Below are 26915 nucleotides of genomic sequence, written 5' to 3' on the forward strand. Positions count from 1 at the left end.
TTGTTTGTTTGTTTTTCACTTCCATCCAATCACATAAATGACAGCCACCAATTAAGATCTCATTTCCAATCCTGTTTACCTGGCAAGTACCTTTTCTTCCTGGTGCAGCCCAGTGCAGATGGACCAGTACCATTCATTTGTTTGTACTTTGAAAATCACACACTGAGCCACCGTGGTTAAGAGGTGACTATCACTGCTTGGCACTGATCTATAGACATGGATTAAGTGTACCCATTACACCATTGGGGGACAATTAAGCAGTCTGTTAATGATCTTAAAACTGAACTGTGATTGTTAGTGACATATTAGTCATCTTAATAAGAGAACTCACATATCCATGATAAATGATGGCCCTGACAAAAGGATTTAAAAAAGATTTTAAAAAGAAACCCTCTGTGGGGATTGCATACCATCAAAGGGAAGTGGCTAAACACATGAATTTAGAGACTGAATTCCCTCAAATCCAGTGTGACATTCGCCTACATAATGGGAACATATATATAAATTGTGGATATCAAATTTAATCAGGCACCCAGTATTGAAACATTTGCATTAGATTTTATGAGGAAACACAAAGTACCACACTGGTTCTCTCCAGAACCAACTGACTGGAGTCTACAAGGATTCTAATTTTTTGGCAGAGAAACCATTCTTTCCTTCTCAAGAACAGGGTATTCTTATTTATCCTTGGCTTCTTCAGCTGCCTGTTTAAGGTCTGGCATTTCTCTTCTCAGGAAGTGATTCTGTTCATTTCTGTAGCATCCCTCATGAGAGTCTGAACAGGGCTGAGCACTGAAAGGAAAGGTCACCAGCAAATCAAAGCAGGAGTGGGCTGTGAGCTGGTGCACACAACAGCAGGAGGGGGATATCTCTGTGGCTACAGGCACGTGGGCTTATTGCAGCTTTCTTGTCCTCCAAGGATTTGGCTAAGATGTCAGGTCTGAATTTCATTTATTGGATGTACAAAGTGAAGTCAAGCAAATGCTAGGAGGGAGACTGACTTCGGGAAAGAAGGCACAAAAATCATGCGAACTACTCACACCTCTAAAGGAAATTATATCTTGAAATCAGTGTTTGTTGCAAGGTTAAACAGCATCTGAAATTGAAGTACTTGTTAGTTATTTTTCTGTTGATAGTCATTGATAATTGTTAGTTACCTAACATTTCTGACGAAAGCAGGCTTTTTTTTGTAGTCAAGAATTTAATTAGCTGTGCTGGGAAAATTTGGAATGACATAGATTATTCTGGTCACTCAGATTCAACAAAGATTGAGATTGCTGAAGGTATTTTAAAAAAACAAACAATTAAGACAGTCATGTGAACCAAGAGTCAGCCCAAACAAGTCCAGCTGGGTGTTTTCATTCAACCAAAACAGAAGAGAAGGGATATGGCTGCTCTGAAAAACACACCTAATTAAAAAGACACACCTAAGGGAAAGCACTGAAAAAGAGGGGGCATTTAAGAATAAGCACATTATTGTTATAAAAACATATCCTTCTGGCAGGATAACACCTGCACTTTTTGTACTTAACTTTACCAGTTCTGACTACATTAATCCAAGGACAACTGAGGGCAAGAATCCAAAAATATATGGCAAGTATATCTTGACCTGACCTTCTCTACAAAACAGGACAGGAGAGCTTGGTCCAAACATGACAACTCAGGTTCTGGTTGTAACTTGAGGGTCTCTTTGGGAAAGGATAGTGGTGTCAGAGCTTCCCTAAAAAAGGAACTTAGCTGCAGCTCCCCTTCTGAACTGCCTGTGATCATTCAGGATCCATGTTCTGGTCTTGTCCTTTCTCAGAGCCCAGGGGTATCTGGAAGATGCCATGGTTTTAAGGACTCAAGAAGCTTCAGCCCTGCTCCCATTTGCATGTGGAAAGGGTAATTACACCCTACCAGCTGGCCCCTGCATGCTGCCCAGGAAAATGTGGAGATGGAGTTAATTAAGAAAGAGTGGCAAAGATGCCTGAAGAAAGAATGTATGAGACTGAGGGAAAGAAAAAGTGAGAAGACAATGGGAATGCAGAAGAGAATGAAGGAGGCAAAAAAGTGAAAGACTGATAGACCAGTGAAAATTTAGAAAAGTGTTTGGAAAGAGACACACAGGGAAGAGATGGGGTCAAAATATGTGCAAAGCCCATGTGAGAAAGCCACTGTGAGAAAATGCTATGGGAGATTTAAAAACAGAGCAAAAGTGTGAACAAGATGCATATTTCTGTCATGGCAAAAAAGAAGCCTCCTGTTTGCCTGCTTCCAGGCAGTTTCCCTGCAACAGTTTCCATTTCTGGCACAGCTGCCCAGTGTCCATCTCCATACCTACTGATTGTAATATTTGACATAGTATATTGCAAAGCAACTAACACCAGCTCCAAATAATCAGCTAATGCAGTCTCTGCACATCTGTAAGGACTGGAATACAGCACCTTTTCAGCACAGCATCATCACAGTATGCTCTTAAGACCCTACAGACAAATGTAACTGGTGAACAGTTATTAATTTATCATACAGTTCCCTGGAGGCACAGTAAGGTTCAATCCACCTACTAGATTCACCACACAAATTCCTGAGAGGTCACTTGAATTACATTTAGTTTTTGCTGGAATATGAAAATATTGAGGTGTGAAATGCCTCCATCCCTTAAAATAAAATTAAATTACTTCATTCCTGGAAAAGGAAAGGTGCTGCTTCAGCTCCATCAGACAACACAACTTCTGCTGAAGTCAACAGAAATGTCACTGATGCAATGGAGGCAGAACAGATTGCAATTCTGCACTGGTTTTATTTGGTGGTAGTCGTCTCAGACACACAGACTGTGCCCCAGAGTGTGCTTGCACACAGTCCTGATGCTTCTACAGCAGGACTGCTTATGTGAACAGAATCTGGCAGTAGCTGTCTTAGGTATGAAGCTGCAAATTTACTATTCATAAGCTTTCAACACTTATTTGCTTCTGGCTTCCAAAAGTTGCCAAAAACCAGAGAGAAACTATACCCTCTTTTGTGAAGTGATAGAATAGTGCTAGTCCTCCCAGCTGCAGAGCTGTAAAAAGATGATCACTGTTAGACATATTCTTTCTGACTGTATTTTCACAGGAGGAAATCAGTGTATGTATAATTCAAAGTCTCTTCCTTAAAGATGGTAGTTGAAAACAGGTTGGGTTTGGTTTTTTTGTAAACACACAAAAATCCTTAGGAGAACAGAGCTTCTTTTATAAAAGAAGCTGTCCCTACCTCAAAAATAAAATTCTTAAGGGTCCAGTCATTCCTGGGGTATCTGCAACCATCCATTTGCACACACTGTGACTCTCTTCTAGCAGTCATCCCTCTCTCATGCAATTCCATCGTTGGGGATCACCCAAACTCAGGTGTCTCCTCCTAGTAAACCTTTAATCTAGTGCAGCTTTAGTCACTAAAAGCTGTTTATACTTTGTTAATGTGTTACTCAGGATTACAGGGACCCCCAAGCCCCAACTACCTCTTCCTGATAGGTGCTCTGCTGCTTGTATTTGAAGGGCTAAACAGCACTGAGACTCATCTGCAGGTGCTGATGGCACAGTACTCCTTGGCTCTTCCAGGGACTGAGATAAAATCAGTGATGTCTTTATCCATGGACATAATGAAAGGAAACTGAAGATTTTTGAAATTTGGCTTGCTATAGTTGCAACAGAACTAACACAATAACAAAATTAATTTATGTGCCTTATAAGGTACATATATGTAGCTTATAAAAATTTTAAAAATTATTTATAAAAATAAAATTTCTAAAGGTTTTAAAACTTATAATTTCTGCTGTTCTCAGTTTGCTCATCTCAATCATGAAAAATCTACAAAAAGTACATTATAGAATTAGGTTCCCTAATGCACTATGGTACTCAAGCAGTTTGTCTTTGCAGAGGACCAAGGATATCAGTGGCAGCAAAAATACTCTCTAAGTTTGAAATATTTTTATGAGAACAACTTTAATTTAGAAACCAGAGCACATACTTCTGCAGAGATGGAGCAGAAACAGTGGGCAGGAAAAGTCTTTTTACCTTGAAACACACTATGTCCTCATTTCTAAGTGATCTTTCAGCCTTACAGCTCACTTACTTTCCTTTTCCCTCCTGGCACTGCAGAGTGAAGAGCAGGGTTTTAAAAACACTGTGTATCCCAATGTTAATAGCAAGAAAAAACATCATGGGGATGGGATAGGATGCTGATGGTAAGTATTCAAATCTGGGTTTAAGGTCCCAAAACTGATTAAATTTTCCACTCATTTTGTCTGCAGGATTCCTTGCACTGATCATTCACGTGCTACACTGCACTTACACATGCAAATAACATTTAGGTCTTTCAGAAACCTTTCTCAGAAGAGATGCCATGAATAAGGAAGGAAGCTGACTCCAGAACTCAAGGCACAGTCCAAGATAATACCTGGGGGAGAGCTGGGATCATTAGTTGCTCCACCACAGGGTGAACAGTGACCACGTGTCACTGTCAGACATGCACCCACCACCATTAAGGTACTCTTTATATAAGAAAGGTTAATGGCATGTGAAATGCTAGAAAAGAAAGTGCACTACTTTGTGTAAAGGGGGAAAAAAAAAGCTGAATCATTTCAGTAGCCTTTCATGTTTATGCCATAGAATTTGAGACTTGGCACACAGCAGGAGGTGTTTGACATTTTCCCCTTCAGAGATTAGCACTTCCAGGTATTGATTTGAACTAGGATTTATACCATGACTACCATTTTTATGAAGGGCATAATAAGAGAGATTAGCAAGAAATTGCCAGGCACACCATCCTTAATCAGCTGCAAATGGTTTTCATCCTAAACCTGCAGGTTTGTCAATAAAAGCAAAATGTGCATAACAAAGTGAGGTAGCAGGAAAAGAGCATTCAGCCCAGTTTTGAATACAAATAGCCACTGAGAAAGGGTACCATAAGAGAGCTTTTTATCTTTTCTTTTTAACCTGGAATAGATTCATAATTCATGCTCATCTTAAATCTTACTATCTGGTTTGGATTAAAGTTCCTTCTCAAGCACCAAGTTCTCCCCACATCCTTTAAAGGATGGGTCCATCTGAACATGTCAGAAGGCTGCCAGACAAGCTTCTCACACCCAAGTCCCTTGCTGGACACAGTCTCAAGTAATGTGTATCTCTTTTTTAGCCCACGAGTCTTCCTTTGGGGAAAAAAAATAGATTAAAAACCACAATATATAAGGAAAAACCCTGTCCAGATCTGTGTCAATGCAGCCTGAGGACTGAATACATTATTAGGAGAAATATTCTTTTGCACAAACAGAAATAAAAGGTTTGCTCCTTTTGATTTTCAGGAAGAGTTCATCAAATACTTTGTTCTCAGTGGAATTTTCCCAGGTGCCTTTCAACATGTCTTGTCCACCTAATCAGTTCTGAAAATCCTAATTTTGCCTTCTTGGCAGTTGTGGAAACGTTTGCTACCTAGGTATATTTTAATAACAAAGAATAAAAATTGAAGGGAGAATATTTTCTGAAAACATTTTCTAACTCTCTTCTGGTTCCCCAACCCATAAATTAAAAGCAGGAAAATAGGGGCCTCATTCACTGCTCAGGTCTGCTTGAAAATTGGTTACCTTTTTATCCTGCACCATAAGATTTAATTATTATTAGTTACAAAGCACCAGAGGTTCTTGCCACCAAATAAAATGGATAAACATTTACAAGAATTATATTTTTCTTGATAAAGTTTAATTTAATTAAATTATTATTTTAAGTCTAGATCAATGGTGCTGTGATAGGGTAGAGCTGTTTCTGTTCAGGCAAGAAGCAGAGCAGGTTTTGTTCTTTTTTGCTCTGTTTTTGTTCTAAGAAAGCACTTTCTGCTTTCTCAGGTGAAGCACAGTGCTACTCCCTATGAGGCACAATTGATGTCCTGAATGCTAAAAACCTTAGATATCTCTTCTGCTCTGTCCACAACCAATGAAAATTTCACAACTGCCTAGTTAAAGAAAAGATATTTTGAAGCAGCTGTCTCTCACTCGTACTATCCTTTGAGTTCATGTTATGGATATAGGGATAATTGCAAATCCATCTGTGAGGAAAGGAAAGCAATGGAGCCAGGAAAGTGGGGGAGCTGTCCATGGTGCTTTGGGATAATCGTGGGTGTGGACACCTGTCTCAGCTGGGCCTGCTGCACTTCTGCAGGGTCTCTAAAGCTGCTCCTCCTGGAAGCAGCCAGCTTTGGAGCTAAATTCCTCTCATCCTGTGGTGAAAGGTGACAGAGGCCTTAGGCTGGGCTAATTTTGTCACAGAAATTGAAGAGCAAGAGAAAAGAGGAAGGGCTGGGACAGAGATCTGGAGCCTTAGTGGGCTGATTCAAAGGGAATCACATAGGTGAGGCACAGTCACACCTGTCTTCTACCCCAAACAGCAGTTTTGCACCTTGAAATAGCAGCAGCCAGCTTGATTTCTATCATGGTTTACCCCAGTCAGCAGCTAAACCCCAGGCAGCTCGCTGCCCCACCAGCAAGGTCAGGGAGAGAAGGGAAAGGTAAAAGCTGGAAAACTCATGGGTTGAGATAAAGACAGTTTAATAGGGAAAGAAAAAGCTGGATATGCAAGCAAAGCAAAACAAGGAATTCAGTGTTTCCCATGGACAGGCAGGTGTTCAGCCATCTCCATCACATGTAACAGTTCTTTGGGTAGGCAATCATCACTCAAAACATCCCACCTTTCCTCCTTCTTTCCTCCCCTGTATATACAGAGCATGATGCCATACAGCATGGAAAATCCCTTTTGGCTCTGTGTAAGCCCTGTTCAGCAATAACTAAACTATTTCTGTATTTAGTATTCTAATAATATGTAATAATAATAACAACAATAACAATAATAAATATATAATATATAATATGTAATAATAATAATAATAATATAATAAGAAGAAGAATTTAGTAATTCTAATAAGTGTAGTCTCTATTCAGCCCCATGTTCAACAAAAATCCAAGACACGGCCCTACACCAGCCACTGTGAAGGAAGTTAACTCTGCCCCAGTCAAACCCAGCACAACTTCCCAGGCTTCTGGCCCAAAAGTAAATGGGGGGAACACTTTGTTCTAGAGGGGTTTTAAAATTTTATCTATAGTCTATCATTTGAGAAAACTAAGTTTTCTCCAGAGGGAAGTATTCAAAGGAACAATTTCAAAATGCAGTGCACTCCATTGCTCACTGGGGCGAATTTATGATGTCTGAAGATCTGACCCTGACTGCTTCTCTCAAGTTTCTGCTACTCAATCTATATTCAAAATGTTATCAGAGGCTTATCTTATGAAATATTAATACTATTCTCATTCAGTGCTAAGGCTGGGCTAAGGGATGATGATACAGGAAATCAGCTAAGTAACTCAACTATCACCCATAGCTCTCTGAAACTATCCTGGCAATAAGAAATGTTGCCAGCTATGCTCACGGCTGATGCATTTTAAAGAGCATCCAGCAAACATGAGACTTACCACACTGTACACAATGGGTCTAACAAAATTGCAATGATCCAATCAACCAGCCAGAAAATCATTTTAGTTCTTTTATAGACATCTATTTTTAAGCAGGGATACACAGCCATCTCAGAGAAAACTCAATAAATGTTATTAACATTAAATAAAGCATAACTTGACATAATTATCAAAGTAGAATTGAGACTATTTGTGCCAAAGAAAACCAAAAGCTTCTGGAAGAGGATGAACAACAACAAAAAAAAAACCACACCCATGTTTTTTGTTTATTGTAGAAGGGTTGTAGTGTTAGTTAAACCACATTTTGAAATAATAGATTGGACTTTGAAAACAAGCTAATGTACCAAACCAGGCAGACCATAATCCCTCTAGAAACTTAATCTAGTGGGGTAGAATATGAACATGCTGGCACTCCTGATTTCTTACATTTTTCTGTCAGACAGTATTAAGTGATGGAAGGCAACACTTTTTCAAGGGCCAAAAAATAGCAAAATTGTCAGCCCTCAGTGATTTACAGTATGTTACAAATCATCCTTGCTTTTGCCTTGCCCACTCACAAAACAGTTGCCTGGCACCTGTGATCAGCTACACGTCTTTACTCACTTGACAGAAGCATTTACTTCGGATTAAAAATCAAAATTCCCAAGTCATGAAAGCAGAGAGCCTAATAAGGGAGAAGGTGAACTGTAGTTATGATTACAGCTGGCCAGAAATATTTAAATTAAAAAAAAAAAATCCTCACAATATTGAGGAATATAAAGGAAGTTTGGGGTTAGGAGGGGGAAATGTTCCACCTCACCATAGCATGCTATGAAAAAGAAAGGAAAACTGGACAGCATACTGAGGAACTGCAGGGAACACCCAGAAGGATCCCAAAAAGTGCTGCTCTTTGAGTCCTCACTCTCTAATAATCAGTTATCAGTACTGACACCAATTCTCCACAACAGAAACCATCCAAACATTTTTAACCTTGAACTTGTCACAAATCTCTTCCAGAACTTCTTCCAGAAGGATTTTTCTCCTGAAATAGGAGAGATTGAAAGAGCTATTCTGTCCTGAATATCTAGAAAACATCTGAACATCATCTTTTAACCCCACAGCACTGCAGTTACTGAGCCATCCCAAGAGGGAGAATTCACACATGTCAACACTTGTCATATACAGTTGTGTATTTATCAAATCTTGTCAAATACAGGTGTATATCTCCCTTTACTTGGGAAAGATATAACACCAATATTTTTCTTGTGCCCTGTTCCTGCCACAGGGAGGGTGCTGAGCAGTGCCATTTCCACATCCTTCCTGCAGCATTCTACTGCCTTTTTCCAATCCCATCTAAAATGTCCTTAGGTTAAAGTTTCTTGAGTTTCCCTTTCCACATACATTCCTCCCAGGAATGGATGACTGTTCTTCAGTATTTACGTTTCAATTACTGGCCTCCATCATCAGCTCTGCATGATCTCTGCTGTTTGATGAAAATGCACTTGTTTTCCTGTTGTGCACAACAACTTTTAGTTAATATGCCCCCAGACCAGAGAAGCCATCAATGAGATATTAATTTGTTGTGCTACTTGAGTTATAGCTCCTGGCTGGGCAGACTAAAAGGTCCTCTATCACAGGAATGGGTTTGTTACACTTAATTGCGTGTCTTACTCTGAGTCATCAAAACATTTGATGTCTCTGAACAACATCAAAATATCCAAGTCAAGCAGGAAAGGCTAACAAAAAATCAAAAAGCTGAATGCTGGCTCACACTGCCTCATATGATTAAAGAGAATTAGAGACTGAGCAAAAAAAGCCCTAAAGTCTGTGACACTGATGTTGTACAGAAAGACATATTCAGGAGATGCTCAAACTGTTTCTACTTGGGACTCTTGTCTCTTTCTCACTGTGGGAGATAAAGCAATTAACCTACAGCCTGTGTGCCTTGGCCAGCCCAAGAAAGGAAGGAGGAGATAAGCAGAAAGTTTATCATACCTAAAATTTATGACATCTGAGGTTTGCCAAGGGAGCCAATTTGAGCAGAACAGGTTTTAAGACAAAACACAAGAATCAGGACAGTGGGATTTTACTCCTGTTCTGGTCCATGGAGAAAAAAAAAAGACATTTTATTTTCCTGTTTCCTTACTTATCTCTTTGCCTGCTCTACCCACTTCAACAAAAAGTCTTTGTGTGTTTGCAAATTGGCACCCTGATCATGAGTAAGACTAGAAAGTGCAGCATGCTATAAATAAGCAAATTATCAAAATTGTATTTGTTTGGGAGGCCACTTCACATGTTGGGTCAGAGAAGTCATTCCTGCCATGCTTCACAATAAAAGCCACTCCACAGGAAATTTCCTTTCTTGCTGTGTTGGCCAGAGCAGACCTGAGAGAGAGGAAATCAGGAGTAGCAGGGGTCAAAGTCCAACCCACAATTTGAATTCTTCCTTTGTTTAAACTGAGAACCCAATAACTATAAAATATCTCATTAAAGCACATTCTATTTAGATGAAAGATTCTATTCCTGCACAAGATATCCAATCCTAATATCAGATTTGGTCTATTCTGAACAAAAAGGGTCTCTTCAAACAATATTGGGACATTTTTAAAGGAGAAAGGCTGGGTATATCTCCAAGTAGTTTTTCCACTTACTAAGTTCTTCTCCAAACAAGGTCTACACGGGAACAAAATCTTGCTTAAACTAGCATTTTTCATTCCTTCTTCAATATAGGCAGAAATGATTCAATAAAATGAAGGAACAAAGAGCAGCTGAGGAGTAGCCAGCCCCTCATGCTGTCGTTTGAGGCATGTCCAATGCAGCCAGACAGCAACCTGTACTGAGCACAAAACACATTTAGAAACACTTTGACTCTCTCCTGCAGTCCCTCAAGGGGAAATAGAGCTCAGAAAAACCCTTTATTTAATAAAAACTTTTATCCAGGAAACAGCACAGCGTCCAAGCCCAGACATAACATTATCTCCTAGTACTGACAAGCTAGGGTGAGCACTTTGGTCAGGTTGCCTTAAGTAGCCTTAGAGTTTGATAAACCATTAGGAAAGTTCAGTAAAGATGGATATTGGGTTATTGCAGGCATATGTATCAATATCTGTTTAAAAATACACGCCACTGTTAATTCTTACCAGTTTTTTGAGAATGCCAAAGCAAAGAGAAAGTGGAACATCTCTGTTTAGTATGTTAGTCATGGGAGGGATTATCAGTGTTACACCATGAAAGAAACTGCACTTTTTATACACATCTCTTCTTTTAGATCTGGCTCATTTCTTGACAAAATGGTAAGTCAATACATTTTAGATGAAATTTAGTGCCCACATTGTTGAAGTAAATTAATCTATAAAGAAAAAAAAGACCTACTAAAAAATATGGGTTGAAAAATATGCAAATTACATTAAACAATTTACCCAGATCATTAACAATCTTGCAAGATTGTTAGTGGGAAACTGAATTACAGATTCAAAATACATTCTCTCTCTCTCTCTGAACTCTAAGCCTGGATATATCACCAGAGCAGAACATATTGAATTGAAAGCTAATCTGATCTAGGCTTTGCTGTCCCTCTCTGAGGACAAAGAATTCCATGACATTTGGAAATGGCAGCTAGATACACACCATGCATTTTTCAGTAGCATCTATTTCAAATTGGTATCATTACATGAATGATACTCACTGCTTGAAGAGATCTTTGCCTGGTCTGTTTTGTCATTTTTTCTTTACAAATGATTGTACAGCACAAAACTCTGACTAGCATACATTTATGAACCTGAGTGTCAGTGTGCTGCTGTTTTCACAGGAACACTGCCATCACAAAAAAAACCCAGCACATGTCCTTATGTCACTTACCTTCACAAGACAATTGGTTTAATGGAGCAAACATCAGCAGCTGCATTATCAAATAACGTCAAGACTGTGATGGATAAATAATAAAAAGCGGATCTGTTTGTGAGAAGAAAGAGATGAAAAGAAATTAATCTTTGCAGCTCCTCCTCAGAACATCAAATCTAGCTAATGGAAGATCTTACAGCTGCACACGCAGACAGCATTTGTTTTAATGAGACTGTGTAAATGCACCCAAAAGCTCTAGAAGAGGGAGTTTACCTTGTAGATTTGAGAATTTGGTATTTAGCCCAAAATTCTTTTAAAATGTTCTTTTTTTATTATTATTATTATTCATACCTGTGTTTCATTCAAACATCAGACACAGTGTAGCCTGCAGAGAGAAAAAGAAAATTATTACTCTAAATGCACTAAAACCCAATAAAAATACAGTATTACCTGATCTGATTTCATAGGTAACACAAGAAGTCTCTTCAATGCAACCTGTAGAAAAAGATGTTTCAGTTCCTTGCCCTTACTATGAGAGCTCACCCTAAATTGCTGGCCTCTTGAAAAGCTGTCAGCTCAAAAAAGACAAAGAATACTTCAGAAGATGAATAACTGGATATCTTTAGATATCCTGAGATAATCAAGATGCTTAACAATGACCCCTCTCCTTTGCTCACTGTGAACTCACCTTCTTTGCCAAGGATTCATTTCAGTGACTTGTTGCTAACTAATTATTGTTAGCTAACACAATACAAACAGACAGGACACAGCTTCTTCATCCAGAAAACCTAATTCTTTATTCACAGAGCTCAAATTTATAGGAAATATCAGAAGGTTCTGTGTTAAATCCAATTGGCTAGAAATACACCAAAACTCAGTTTACTCATTGGTAAATGGCCCGTGTGTCTGTCCATCAAACCCCTCTATTCCTGGATAATTTACATATTTTCTTCACTAATTCCCATGGGACAGATTTCTTGTTTTTGCAGGTGTGAACAGTTTTGTTACCAGAATAGATTATTGTGCTAACTGATTCTCATAATTTTTTTCACATGGGAACTTACAAGCTTATCCAGAGTAGCAGGGCCTAAACCATATTTATACAAGGCCTTTCTTTTGTAAGGCATTACCTATATACAATCCTGCTTAAGTATTTCTAGATAAAAACAACCAAAATGTTAATTTGACACTGGACAAATACATCTAACAAAGCTTGCTTGAAATGAACTTATTTATCCTTTTGCTCACTGAACCAAGAGTGATGCTTTCTCTGACCACATAAGATTTTTTTATAGTATTCTAAGCAAATTAAATCAAAATAGAAGCAGCCATTAAAAGTTTATGCTACTGTATAATTCTTGTTTCCAGTTCTTTCTACATATGTAAGTGTAAATTGTGTAAATTCTTCATGGTATTCCAATCAAGCTGAATTAAAGTGCTTTTCAAACATAATTTTGTGCTATATAAGCTTGTCTCATTAAAAATTTAGAAGTGGGGGAAACAACCTTGTGACTCTGAGCTAAAATACTGCTGATACTGCTTTTTGAGAGCCAGGCAGACTCTTTGTACTCTCACATAGCTTATTTTTACAAATGAAAGAAAGTGGTGATCAAAATTCAATACACATATCTAGAACTTACAAAGCAGAACTTACAAGAAATAATAAGGTATCAAGCTGGCCTAACAAAAGTCTCTCATGCCCCAAACAGAGCAGCCCTGCATGCAATTGAAGGTGTCAAAATGGCAGAACAGGATCCTTCTGCACAATAGATGATTAATGGGACAGTTTTGACAACAGAATAAAGAGAATTGAAAATAATTATCATCTCCAGGAAGATGTTTCTTATATGTCACCACTTAACCTGATTATGAGGATGTGCAGTGGGTTTGCAAACCTTGGTGATCTGAAGAACTGTTCTTCAAACAAACAGCTTTTTAATTTCCTAGCTAAGAGAGCCTAGTAATTGTTCCTAGCAAAATGCTCCTTTTCATTCCTTTGTTGGCATTGTGAGAATACTAAAATTCTGTGAAAGTGTCCAGCATATGAGTTTTCACATTGCTACAGCAAGTCCCATGTCTATTCAAACACAGCAAATTCCTCAAAGCCATGTGTGGCCCGTACCAGAAAGGGCTTGGGGTGAAGGATTCCTGAGAGAGGTTGCTCAGTGGCTGTAGAGGAAAAGCATAACCTACTCTGGCAGGCAGGATTGTCCAGCAAAGATAATCAGGAGTGATATGGATTTACACAAAACAACTTGAAACTACGTGTGAGAGAATGAACCACAGATGTCTTTTTTGTGTCCAGGTACAGAACCATTGAGAGTCAGCAGAACTTCCCCTGATTCTCGTGACTACAGCATACACACTTTGGGAGGGAAATTTGCTGCTTCAGTCATGGTTACATGAAGAAGGGAAGGAGGCAGAGCATCTGGTAGGGAAGTAAAACAGGGCTCTGAGTTAGCAGGAGAACTTGATCCTCTCTTATTTTAATTAACTCCCACACAAGAATAACACAACATACTGACTTCTTTCAGCTGTCTTGGTACTGTATCTAAAGTAGTTATGCCATGCTGCTATTCTGTCCCAGGATTTTCCAGTTCTCTATTTTAAATGTCACAGCTGAGTCAAGAGAAATCATCAAGAGAACCAGGAACAGGAGAATGAATGTGCAGTCACCTGTAGAAAAGTTTGCAGTAAGAGATCCTCTGTGCACGTTCTCTGATCAAAACAATTTCCCATCTCAGCATTTAGCCCTCAGGGATAACATGACCCAGAAAACTGTCAGTTTCATAACAAAATATTTTTGAATCAAATTCTCTACTCAGATTCAACAATCTCCATCAACCCATAATGTAATGGTGATAGAATTGGTAGGTGAGCAACATACTATTCGTTGAGGAATTTTTTAAGCACAAATTTTGTCCAACTTAACTGGCTGTTCTTAAGGTAGTTTCAAGTTTTCTTGCCTTTTTCAACATCTGTGTTTATACAGAAAATTGTAGTGAAGGAAATGTCTCAACAGAAATCATGCCAGATGAAAAGTTGCAGCTTAAATGGCAGCAATACCACTTTTGTTTGTTAAGCAGGACAACAGGCGTGGCAAGGAATTGGAACTAAAAGGCTGAGAGCTCTGTCATCAAGTTGATTGCCAAATAAAATACACTGATACATCCAAGTCAGTCTGTCCTTTCCTCTGTTCCTCCCAATTTCTCTGGTGTGGGCAAAGAGGCACACGTAAGATGGCTGGATTTTGGAGACAAATAACTGAAGAACAATGCCATTGCTTTAGTTCAACTAGAGAGAGAAGGGTGGATCAGCAAACTGAAAATAGGCATTTGAGGCACTCTCGCCCTTCTCCACCAATGGTTACTGGTGTATCTGTGTGTTTACATCTTAGTTATGGCCTCTAAGTAACCTGTTAACTAATCTCCTCCAAGAACAATACAGACTAGAGCAGAACCTCAGAAAAATGTCTGAAATAGTAAAAAGCTGGGCTTTTCTCTCTGCACAGTGCTGCTGTGTGTCTCTCAACCCTTACAGACTGACCTCAAGCAGTTGTGTGTGTCACTGCCACACACAGTTTGGTTGCTGCTTCTCTGCAGAGGCAGTGGCAAGCAGGATGGGACGGCATAACAAGGGGGAGAACTCACTCCATCAGCACACAGCACCACCTGCACCTCAGCCAGCCATCAGGGCTCCTCTTGGCACCGCGTGGAGTTTGCTCCACACAGCAGCAGTATGCCAGGCTCTTAATCCCAGAGCTTAACTGAGCAGGACTTAAAAATCTCACGTGGCCTCAGACACACAAAGTCGCTAGAAGGTAGGAAAACAGCTTATGGAAGGGAGGTTACACCTTTCCATGCTGAAATGTTGGTAGGCTGAGCACATTTTGTGGAGCAGCAGTGTCAAAGGTCTGGTCCAATTTTCTGATTGTTCTTTGGTCTCAATATAATTCTGGTGATGTCCAAGGCTGTGCTTCTCTTAGATGTGCTGTTAGGAACACCAGACCACACTGATGAGCAGTGATAATAGCACGTTTCAACAGGTGCAGGGAGGGGAGTTTTCTGGCAAACTGGCTCCATTCGTGAAAACAAGCAGCTCTTGGATGTGACTGCACCAGAGGTCCCACTGGGAGAGGAGATTTATTGGACATAATTCCAGAGGGTAATGAGCGTGTTTATGAGAGCATCTTCTAACTTTCAATGGAGGAAAACCAAGTGAGCAAGGATTTTTTTATTTGAGTGAACATGAATAATGACACTGACATGACTGTGAGTGCCAAAGTGCTCAGGATTTAACACAGGAAAATTGAATGTCTGAAAGAGAAAATAATCCAAATTAAAGCTCACATTGAGAAATGCTGAAAACTCCAGGGCTTGACAAGGAGAATGAGCCTCTCTGGGAGGGGTCAGAAAACAGCTTCCTCAAACCTCAAAGTTACCTGTTCTGCAGGTAACAGGAGTCGTGAGAAAGAGAAAAGCATAAGATGACCATTACTGGTGAGTTAGTCTTTGCATGGATTCCATGGGCATAATTCATGAAACCACCAGAGTTTTTCTATCACCATGGAAAGAGATCATAGCAAATTTGTTCTTTCATCCCATTACTGTTATTCTTGCAAGGAACCATGCACAATTGTGTTTGTGGTTACTGCAAATACAATTCACCAACATTTCCCATGATAAGATTCTATTTTCAGTTGCTTACAATATGGTTTAAGCATCAAAATTGCAAAAGCAATTACATTTCAAAATTTACACTTTCAACATAGAAAAATGCAGGTTTTAAGGCACTAAGACAGGGCTGAGTTTGGGTTTTTCAGAGAACATTGACACCAAATGTGAAAACCAGCAAACTGAAGACGCAAGAAAAAGGATAAGTTTCTATTTCATTCAATTCATTTCATCATCACTACTCCTGGTGAACTGTTAATTGGACTGTCTCGTTATGCTCAACAACAGGAACGTCTGTAATCAAATAGCTGTTGTCTTGGGTCACGATGTAAGTTGTAACCAAAATGGTTATTGGTTATTAATACCATATATTAATGGTACTCTATTACCATTGACATGAGCTGGTAAAAATGGTGGGGCAGTGTTCTTTAGCCTCTCCGTGACTCAACAGTGATGACTCCCTCCAGGGAAGCAGCAGCCACCCTGAGGGAGCCAAATCCACCACGGGGCCATCGAGGTCTCCCCGAGGGACCCCCAGAATTGCATCCCCCACTGGGAGATGCCCCACCCTGGGGGAGGAACTGAACATTCCTACTTGTATTTAATCCAAAGCTTGGGACACCAGAGCAGCACTACCAGTGGATTCCCAGAGCACAAGAACTCTTGACCAACACCACTGGACCTGCAGAGAAGAACCAGACCATTTTCTACAGGATCAGCACTTTGACAGAACCACATCCATCACTCCAATGGGACTGCAGCCACAATTTAATTGGATTGTTACCATCACCCTGACCAACAAACAGGATGTCAGGTCGTATTTTGACTTTGCTTAAACCAGTGTTTCTGTAGTATTGCCTTTATTGTAATTTTCCTATTAAATTGCAGTTCTGACTTGGAATCTCCTACAAAATATTTGTGTGGAGTTACTTCCTCTGCTGATTTGCTTTCAAACTAGCACAGCTGTGCACATAGACTGCATCAATGACCCACTGCATGCAATTTTTTTCTGAGACATGGTGTTTTTTCACCATTGGCCACCATTCCCTAGAGATAAACAGACAGAACTTGTATGATCTATCAGACAGCACCCAGAGGAGAAACCTGACGCATTGCACACACACATCCCACTCTATTTTTATTTAAACCAGAGCAGATATTTTTGAATAAGAAAACCTGGCAGAGCAAAAGATGATGTAAAGCAGTGAGGCTTGCATAATGGATGATTGTTAGAAGTCCGTAATTGCTTTTTTACCATTTGGTGCAAGTATTTTCAGATACATGAGTAAGCTTCTACACATTTCCCTCAAAATTTTTTCAACAGAGCACAGGATCCCAAAACAGAGCACATTTACAATGGCAAAGCTAATTAGCAACAGTCAGTACAATATTCAAATCATGGATGCAGGCCCTAAGTTTAGGTATCACCAGTTACTAAAGGTACTGAACTACCATTACTCTTGAGTCCTTGATGACCATATGTGAAACTTCAGCATTAGGAAAATGGTAGGTTTGGGCTGATCATGAAATACTTTTGAGAGGTTTGAGAGGCTTATATTCCTTGTATTTGTACTCAAAATAACTTGGCAGCTTGCTGAAAACAAACAAGAGAGATCCTTCTCTCCCCTATGCAATGCTCAGTTTAATTTTGAAGCTCTCCACAAGAAAATGTTGTGGAAGCCGAATTATAAATAGGTTGAAGAAGAAATTAGACTCATTCATCTTTGGTGGATATTAATCAAGATAATCAGTGTGGAAAACAATACTCAGCAGATTACCAAGAGCTAAAAAGAAATATATGTGGAAAGATATTCTAAGCACACTTTTTTCCATACTGTTCTCCTGAGTTTTCCCCAGCTACTGGTTGAGAGCTTTTACTATGTTGGATCAATTTCTGGATTGATCTGAAATAGCAAAAGGAATAGAAAAAGGACCAGGAACTTAAAATAATTCCAGTTCTGTTTCTAAAGTTTGAGCGGAATGTGAACTGGAATTCCATGAAACTTGCTATTATTACACATGCATTGAAAACATCTAGACATTTTAAGACAGAATCACAACATGAATGGTCATTTAAATGATCATATCCCTCACAACAGTGTTTCCTGATCTAATGAAAAACAAAATTAAACATGAAGACAGATGGGTTGTGTAAAGAAAAATATCTGTCAAAGTCATATGCAGTGCAGAAATGCTGCAGGATTTGCCCTGCACTGAAGCAGCAAACCCTACACTTTCAGTAGAAAATGGTTTTGTTTCTTTCCATTCACCTCCCAGTACAAACAAACCAAAGAGAGAACTCATTTTTTGTCTCGTGACCTGCTTTTCTGTCCCTGACACATAACAGGTTCAAGGATTCACCTGGGCAACAATCTTAGACCCAAAGATCCGAGCTAAAGGGAAAGAAATTAGTGATGGATGTGAAGGAAAACCACAGCTAAGTAGCAGTAGCAGATATACTGCAAACTCCTTACAGTAAAGCAAGCTGTCTATTTGAACTCTCAGACTCTGGCAATACAGCAATAAGAGGTAGCAGACAAAAAAAAATTTCCATGGGAACTATGAAATACAATTATGTGGGTGGAGTGAGAGGATGTATGAAAATCTTTAGCTCAGGAGAAATCTTGAAAATCTATCTGAGACATCACAAATAATGCACATACAGCTTTTCATCACTTAAAAATCATCAATGGAGAGAAAAAAAGTGTGAGAAATGGTTTTGAAATGACAGATAATTTGAAGAATCTAGCAACTGCGAAAATAGGTAAAGAGAAGAATCAGATAAAAACACTGAAATTTAGTGACTGGTGAAAAAAGCATTGGAGGTTTGATTATATAAAGATCAGAATTAGACACTAAGGAGTTAATAGTAGAGAAGCTAATTCTGAAGATTCAAAATATAATACCTGCCTGCCTGGTTTCATTTTGATTGTTAAACTCTCTCTCTTTACCATGAAATAAAATATTTCACAGGATTGGTAGACTACACATTATTTAGTAAACAGCCTACTGATAGCTACAGTAAAGAAAATTCTAAGCAAATATCAGGGTAAGGAAGCAGTTATATCATTTGCAATGCCCCTGTGGAAGTACAGACAGTGCAATACTGAGGATGATTTTCTATTCCAATTTCTGTATCAGAATATCGAAGCTGAAAATCACACTGCCCCCTGCTTAGATCATGTAGCTAGGCTAGCTAAGAACAAGATGAATTTCCCACTGATGCTATTTGAGGAAATTGTTCATTGTGTGTGTCCCTTGGGCTGGATGCCAAAAGGAAATTAAAGATGCATTGGCCAACTCAGCTGCTATGCAGTAACGGCGTCTGAAAAACAGCTCACGAACTTTGCTATCTTGGGGCAACCTCTCTGCAAATGAAAGCTAATGAGATTTGAATTGAAAGGCGTGTTGATAGAGTTCCTAATGTCTGGGACAAACTCTCAGCTGCTGGGACAGATTTAAGAGCCAGGACAGAGTATGTGCTGAGGACTGGGACCCAAAAAATTGGCCATTTCCTGACCACAGATCTCAGTTAGGCAAGCGGGGGGAGGGGGTGGAAAAAGAAGCAACATTTGGTGGTTTTTTTTATGTATATAAATGTAGTCCTTCTTTTAAAACACTCCCAGATAACGTATGACTGGACAACCTGTACACAGCCCTAAACAAAAATATCACCTTAAATCAGCACAGGCACATCAAACCTCTGAAAACTCATTTCACATCATTGCACTCCTCTCAGAGACAAAGCTTTCTCAGTCACACAGATATTCAGGGAGATACCAGTCCTTTGGGATGCCAAACACTGCCCCAGTCCTGAACAACACTCAGTGACTCATTCACATCTCACATAGTCTCAGTGATGGAGACAGAGCACACCACTACATCCACAGCTGAGCCCATTTCTGTTATTATCTACCTCTTCTCAAACCTTCCATCACTGCACCATTGGGGCACACACTTTTTGTGCTGCTTCTCAATACAGCTGCAAAGACCAGCAGAGCTCCTCTGGAGAAGGGGGAAATGTCCCACACATGTATTTAAGCTCCCTTGGACTCAGCAAAATCTTGAAGTCATTTGAAAACCACCTTCAAACATCTATTTGGTCTGTGTCTACGAGCAAGTGTGACTTTCAGCAATAGCTCTCAACTGCTTGTAGTATATCTAAACACAGTCTCAAGGTTCTAGTCATTACAACACAGAAGCCTAGCAAGTACAAACTAAATGGAACTGTGGAAATTCAAGAGCTGAACATCAAAGTATTGAGAGATTGATAGATGGATAGATGGATAGATGGATAGATGGATGGATGGATAGATAGATAGATGATAGATAGATAGATAGATAGATAGATTGATAGATAGATAGATAGATAGATATCCAGTCCATCATTCTCTCATCTGGATACTCACAGATACTGCATTGCTTCCCACACCAAAATATATAAAAATGTGAAAAGAATGTGGGGTTTTTAGAGGTCACCTTCTCCTATTTTAGCCACCAAATGCATTGCTTTGTACTTTCATATAGAGACATTTGTGTGGAGGAGCACACCCACTGAATTGATAGCAGGATGGAGAAGCATGAGCCTTTCTTTTTACATGATGGAAGAGTACGCCTTCCAAATTCGCAGAGTTGGACTGGAATTTGTCACTAAATAAATCCTTTTGTGTAGTCCAAAAGAAAGGGTAATTTTCAGCACAAGTTAAGACTACTACAATTTTTTTCAGGGCTTAATAGCAGTAGCCTCAGTAACAATGAAAGAACAGGTCTCAGATGCAGAAGGAGTTACAAATGGTTACAAATAGTTACAAATTTCAAATATAATCATCTGAAGAACAAGTGTATTTATCCCCATTTAGCCCAATCAGAATGGAAGCATTCCAAAAGCAAGTCATAGATCCGCTTTATATCATATATTTTAGCCAAAAATCCTGCTTATGCTATCTGTAAGAGAGCACACTTCCCAGAAAACACAGAGCATTGATGAGATCAGTAAGATATAAATGAAACATAGAGAAGGTACATAATCAGCATGGGTGAAGGTTGGGCAGATGGAATATGGTCAGTAATATGATCAGTATAATAAGTATGCCTTAAGGAAGTGTCTTGGGTTACAGTGAAAGGTGTAACCAAAAGAATGTGTTCCATTACCATTGACATGAGCTGGTAAAAATGGTGGGGCAGTGTTCTTTAGCCTCTCCATGACTCAACAGTGATGACTCCCTCCAGGGAAGCAGCAGCCACCCTGAGGGAGCCAAATCCACCACGGGGCCATCGAGGTCTCCCAGAGGGACCCCCAGAATTGCATCCCCCACTGGGAGATGCCCCACCCTGGGGGAGGAACTGAACATTCCTACTTGTATTTAATCCAAAGCTTGGGACACCAGAGCAGCACTACCAGTGGATTCCCAGAGCACAAGAACTCTTGACCAACACCACTGGACCTGCAGAGAAGAACCAGACCATTTTCTACAGGATCAGCACTTTGACAGAACCACATCCATCACTCCAATGGGACTGCAGCCACAATTTAATTGGATTGTTACCATCACCCTGACCAACAAACAGGATGTCAGGTCATATTCTGACTTTGTCAGCTTAAACCAGTGTTTCTGTAGTATTGCCTTTATTGTAATTTTCCTATTAAATTGCAGTTCTGGCTTGGAATGCCTCAGAAGATACTTGTGTGGAATTAATTTCTCCCAACAGTTTGCCCTCAAACCAGAACAGAAAACCTGTTTATAGATCAATTGGGCAATGGTCAGAAGTCTAGAAGACAAGACCTGGGAGAGTATACAATGATTGTGCAATTTAAAGAGGATTCATCTGAAAAAAATGAGATGGAAAACCATTCAAAACAAACAAACAAACCCCCAGAAAACCAAAAACAAACAAAAAAAATTGGCACAAGGAGAGGGACAATCAAATAGAAAACTTAGTAACTCTTGCTCAGGCCTCTGGCTGGAATTGTTGCTGGAGGCAGACTGCAGCGTTAGACAACAAGAGCATTTCTTGCAATCCTGTATGTTCTCCACATCCACAGTGAGCAAAGATAGAATGGTGAGGCTCTGTGTTAAATCTCCACGAATGAAAACTCGGATTACCTTGAAGAAAAGCAGAATCAAAGATCTCTCTATGAAAAAGGACAATGGTTCTTCTAACTGAATAGTCAAAGGAAAGGCAGGATTTGTATCAAAGGAAATTTTTACCAAAAACCCCCTTGTCAGGGCATAATACAAATTCTGACTTTAGAGAGAAAAATGGACTGAATGACTATCAGGCCTTCTCTCATCTCATGATAGGAGGATTTAATCTTGAAAGGTTGTCCACCCACCACCCTCCCTGCATAGAAAGTCTCTGGATTGGTTTGAGAGATCTGAACTAACTAGAAAACATCTGATTGGAGCACACCTATCATGCTAAGTATTATTTTCCTAAGGTAATAACTAAAACATAAGAGGTAAGGAAGAGCCTATCTACCCAAGGCTGCTCCTGGGTCAGTTACTGAGCACTAACAAACATATATCTGCCAACACACTCTGTGAACCTTCTTTTCATGTTGAAAATATCTTTGCAAACTGGTTGCTAGGAGCTCTACTCCTTGACATTTACATGCTTGAGCGAAAACATGCTGTTTAGCAAAACGTCACGATAGATGTGGCAGGAGGTTGACACTGGCTAAAAGCCAGGTACCCGTGAAAAAAAGATATTCACTCATTCTCCTCTGCTGTAGTTGAGCAGAGGAGGGGGAAAGAACAATTGAAAGGTTTATGGGGTGAGATAAGGATTAGGAGAAAACACTCTGAGGGAAAAACAGGCTCAAAACATAAAAGATTTAGAGAAAAATGTATAGACAGAATTAAAAAGAAGATAATGAGAACTAAAACAAACCTTTAGAGCACCTTCCAGCCCACAGCATGAGGAGACAAAACATGGAGTTTTTAGTGAGCTTGTCACTTCTAAAAATTTTCCTCAGTTGGCTTAGGGAGAGGAGTCTCTTTTGCTATGCCATGGGGTCCTTCTCACAGGAGACAGTTCTCTGTGAGCTTTTCTAACGTGGCTCTAATTTTCACAAGTAGCAGTTCCACCCAAGCTGGCTGCTGGGTGCCAAGGGGAAGGGTTTGAGCAGTTCATCTCCCAGGAGCTGTACATCACCTTCACAAGACAGCCTCCTAGAGACAGGAAAAGGATGCCCAGCAAGAGTGTGTTACAGGAGTTTTGGACACTCCACACACCCACGGCTTCTGCAGTGGGACTGTGAGAACAGCACATCTGGGCAGAGCTTGCAACCTTCAGCCATCACTTCAGGCAGAGAATAAGAGAGAGGAAAAGGTCTTAGATGGTCTGGGACAGTGGAGTGACTCCAGGCCATCCATTTGAAGACTGATGAGCTACCAAAATCTGTTAAATAATGCATTCCATTCCAGTTTGGCTTGATTTCAATAGCCAAAAAATCTTCTGCACCACTGGGTGTGTGAAACTACCCATTAGCTGATCAGATCTGAATTTAGCAACATTGAAGAAACTCATCACGAGGGCCAGATTTGTCATGGTACATCAGTTAAGGAAGCTGGAAAACCCTACTTGCTGAAATGTATTAATCTGCATCTAGACCAAGTATTGAATAGAGTATAAGCATAGAAAACTGGCTTTGTGTAAAGTCTGAGCTTGTGTTAAAACAGAAGGAGGAAAAAATATGTCAATTAGGGATTATGAGAAACAGAGGTGGTTACAATCCACATAAAGCTGATCTAAATATGAAATATAAAAAGCTGCTCACTTGCCACTGCAGGTTCTGGGGGATCCACTGGGGATATCTTGCAATACTTGCTGCTCAATCTTAAGATCAAGCTTCTTGAGACAGGAAAGGATTCTTGAGCCAGTGTAAGAATTTCGAATAGTTAAAATGTGGGCAAATCCCAACAAAAAGTACCCCCTGTGACCTGAAGGACATACAAAAGGAATCATAACAATCACTGTGGTGACAGAGTGCCAGTGCTGAGAGTGCAGATGCTGCTGTTCCTGAAAGGATGGGTCTGTCCCAGAATGTTCTCCAGAGGCAGTCACTGTCACTGGTACAACACAGGGAAACCAGCTCTGTCTGGCCAAGCTCCAGGAAGGGACACTCAAACATCATCCATACATTCCCTAGACACCACACATGGACTCCATCCACACTTACAGACCTGCCAGGGTGGGCTATCTCTGATGTCTTCTGAAATTTGTGCTTCTGAAAGATGGAAAAGGAATGGCAGAAACCATCACTCGGCATGTTCAGTGGGTTGCATCTGCAAAAAAGATACTGAATTTGATGAAGGATTCCCTGCCATCCTGAGACAAGCTCCTTTTTGGTGTTTGTAAGGTGACACACCATCAATCACTCTTATATATGTGATGTATTTGCCCTGAAATCCTAAGGCTCAGGCTATAAACTAAGGAATGAAGAAACTTAATTAATAATCTAAGAAATTAACAATCCTAGCAATGAAAACTTCTACATCAGTCATAATATCAACATTTTTCCTTTTTCATCTGCTATGAATACAATACACATCTGACAACATGCATTTGTAAGCAAGACAGATAATTCAGGCAGGCATTGAAATTCCTCATGTAAATTTGTGTTAACCAGAGCTACAAACACTCAGCAGAGGATGTCTGTTTCACAGCATCTGATGTTTATCCATGTTTGGGAGACTATTTTAAGAAAGCTGAAGTCAGAGTAAGGTTATTTTACAAACATTTCATCGCGTTGTTTCTCGCAAAGCCCGAGTAATTAGTGCTGAAACCTGAGTTAAAAATACAAAATATAACTTAAATTTCTACAAGTTATTCAAGACCATGTATTTAATAACTGAGTCTGAGAGGAATGAAAAAGAGAGATTTAGGATCCAACCTTGTGTTATGTTTTCTCCCTGTAGCTTTCAAAAGTAATGAGTGAAGTTTAGTCAATTATATAAATGAAGATTGATGGTTTTGTCCATACAGTAATAGAACAAGAATGTAGTTCATGTTATATTAAGGAATGTGCATCGTGTTTGGAAGGAGGAGAACCCTCTGTAAATTTATACTGGAGTGATCTAAATATTTCTTTTTACAGGAAAAAAATACTAGATAGTATGAGATACACAACACCATGAAAATTAGCACTCAGACTTGGAGAAATAAATAGGTTCTAAATTGTGCAATAACCTTCCATGAATCAAGCCACGGATCAAGAGCCACTTCAAGCACTCCTCAGAATTAATGGTAACCCTATTAACCAACATGTTTTAATTCACTCTCTTGGGGTGATTTTGTGATGATACTCTATTCCTGATCATCTGTGGCTGTGTAGCTTTGAGGTGGATCTGGGAGAGGGGCAGGAGCCTGGGAAGCTCAGCATGGGCTTTGTTCAAAGGCCCTCTCTGGAGTGTGCTTGTCCAGTGCAGACCAGACATTATTTTGTTGCCTAGCTAGGTTAGTTTTTTTTCTAGGTTAAAAGAAGGCTTTTTTCCCTTCCCCTGGCCTGGAGGCTGCAGCAGCATCTTCCTGGTGACTTTTGCTTTGTTTTTTCTTGAACTATTCAGCTTAGTTATGGTCCAAAATCAGACAATCTCTGAGGCTGACCAGGACCTGCAAGGGGACCAGCGAGGGCTGCTCCAGCCAGCCTGAAACCTTGGGAAAAGCTGAACCAACAAGAGAAAGGACACCAAAATCCAACAGCTTCGTCTGCTGTGAGGAGGAGACCAATGCCAGAAATTCAACAGGTTCCCATCTCTTTTGCCTGAGCTGCTGCAAAAACTCCCTTTTTCCCTTCCCTGACAAAAGGGAAGGCCACCATTCTGCCTTCCCTGCCAGTGCACTTCCTTCCCTGGGCATTTTGGGGTTTTTTGGGTTTCTTTTTGTTCTGCTGGATGGTGGGGTGGGGTGGGATGGGATGGGATGGGATGGGATGAGATGGGATGGGGTGGGGTGGGGTGGGATGGGATGGGATGGGATGGGATGGGATGGGATGGGATGCAGGGGTAAGGTTCTGAAAGGTCAATATCTAGCATTTATTCAATTCTTTTCCTGTGCTGTGCAGGCACTTTGGTCTGTCAGTAAACAGGCTTTTTTTCACTTTCACCCACTGGCATTCATGTTTCTCATTGGCAAAAGGGATTAATGAAGCCCTTTTCTTTAGAGGGAACACTGATTCCAGAGTGTTTTCTCCTAAATGTGTCTCTGAATCGAGACATTCGCCGTAAAGATGAGTACAATAAACCTTTCACAGTCACATCAAAACACCCTATTCAGACAAAGCCCTTAAGGAGGTGAACTTCATAAGGGAAGCAAACATTTGGATTGTTACCAGATGATAAATTGTCTACACCTGGTGTGCTTGTTCTACCAAATCCACTGTCCTAGGGAGCTGCACGATGCCCATGGTGTAAGAACTGGAAGCTCACCAGCCCCAGTGCCCTGCCAGCTCGAGCATGCCAGCTATTTCACTGGGGTCTGCAACCATTCAGGACCACCAGAGAGACCTCCAGGACAACAAAAATCTGTGTACAGGGGAGGCAAAACATGTTAATGATTTTGGGAAAACGATTATCATATTCTGGGGCAATCGATGAATATGTATGAAAATACAGTATATAAACAGAAACTTTCACGTACTCAGCATGGATTTGGGAGGAGGTATTCATTCCCCCGTGCATCCAGCCAAAGAAAAATTCCTGCTTCTTAACACTACACGGATCTGAAGGTTTTATTTTTTATTTTACAGAATTTTTGGTAATAGGATCACATAAAAAAAAAAAAGTCACACAACAAATGCATAACCCCAATGCATTTCTCAATGCAGCCCTCTGAAAATTAGCTCCATCATTTGCAATAAGAAATCCATTTTTTAGAAAGTCAAACTGATCCACCTACCATAACATCAAATCATGGTGCTTAAAATATTCCTTCAGTACAAAATCCCATGT

The 26915-nt window shown here is 39.9% G+C and overlaps 1 protein-coding gene across 3 annotated transcripts in view; it reads right to left on the reverse strand.

Moving 5' to 3' along the window:
- Positions 1 to 26915, reverse strand: part of PCSK2 (proprotein convertase subtilisin/kexin type 2) — a 172404-nt gene that overhangs the window by 112532 nt on the left and 32957 nt on the right. For 2 of the 3 annotated variants that reach the window (XM_086879279.1, XM_086879275.1), the window contains 3 exons: positions 24150 to 24251; positions 11642 to 11675; positions 11309 to 11401 (listed from right to left, as the gene is read on the reverse strand). The gene's annotated coding sequence lies outside the window, so the exon portion shown is untranslated. Of the gene's footprint in view, positions 1 to 11308; positions 11402 to 11641; positions 11676 to 21912; positions 22068 to 23743; positions 23907 to 24149; positions 24252 to 26915 lie in introns of all 3 variants that reach the window. The other variant, XM_086879277.1, reaches the window with a different exon arrangement.

Source organism: Cyanistes caeruleus, chromosome 2, assembly GCF_971803275.1.
Source record: "Cyanistes caeruleus chromosome 2, bCyaCae1.hap1.1, whole genome shotgun sequence".
Lineage (NCBI taxonomy): Eukaryota > Metazoa > Chordata > Aves > Passeriformes > Paridae > Cyanistes > Cyanistes caeruleus.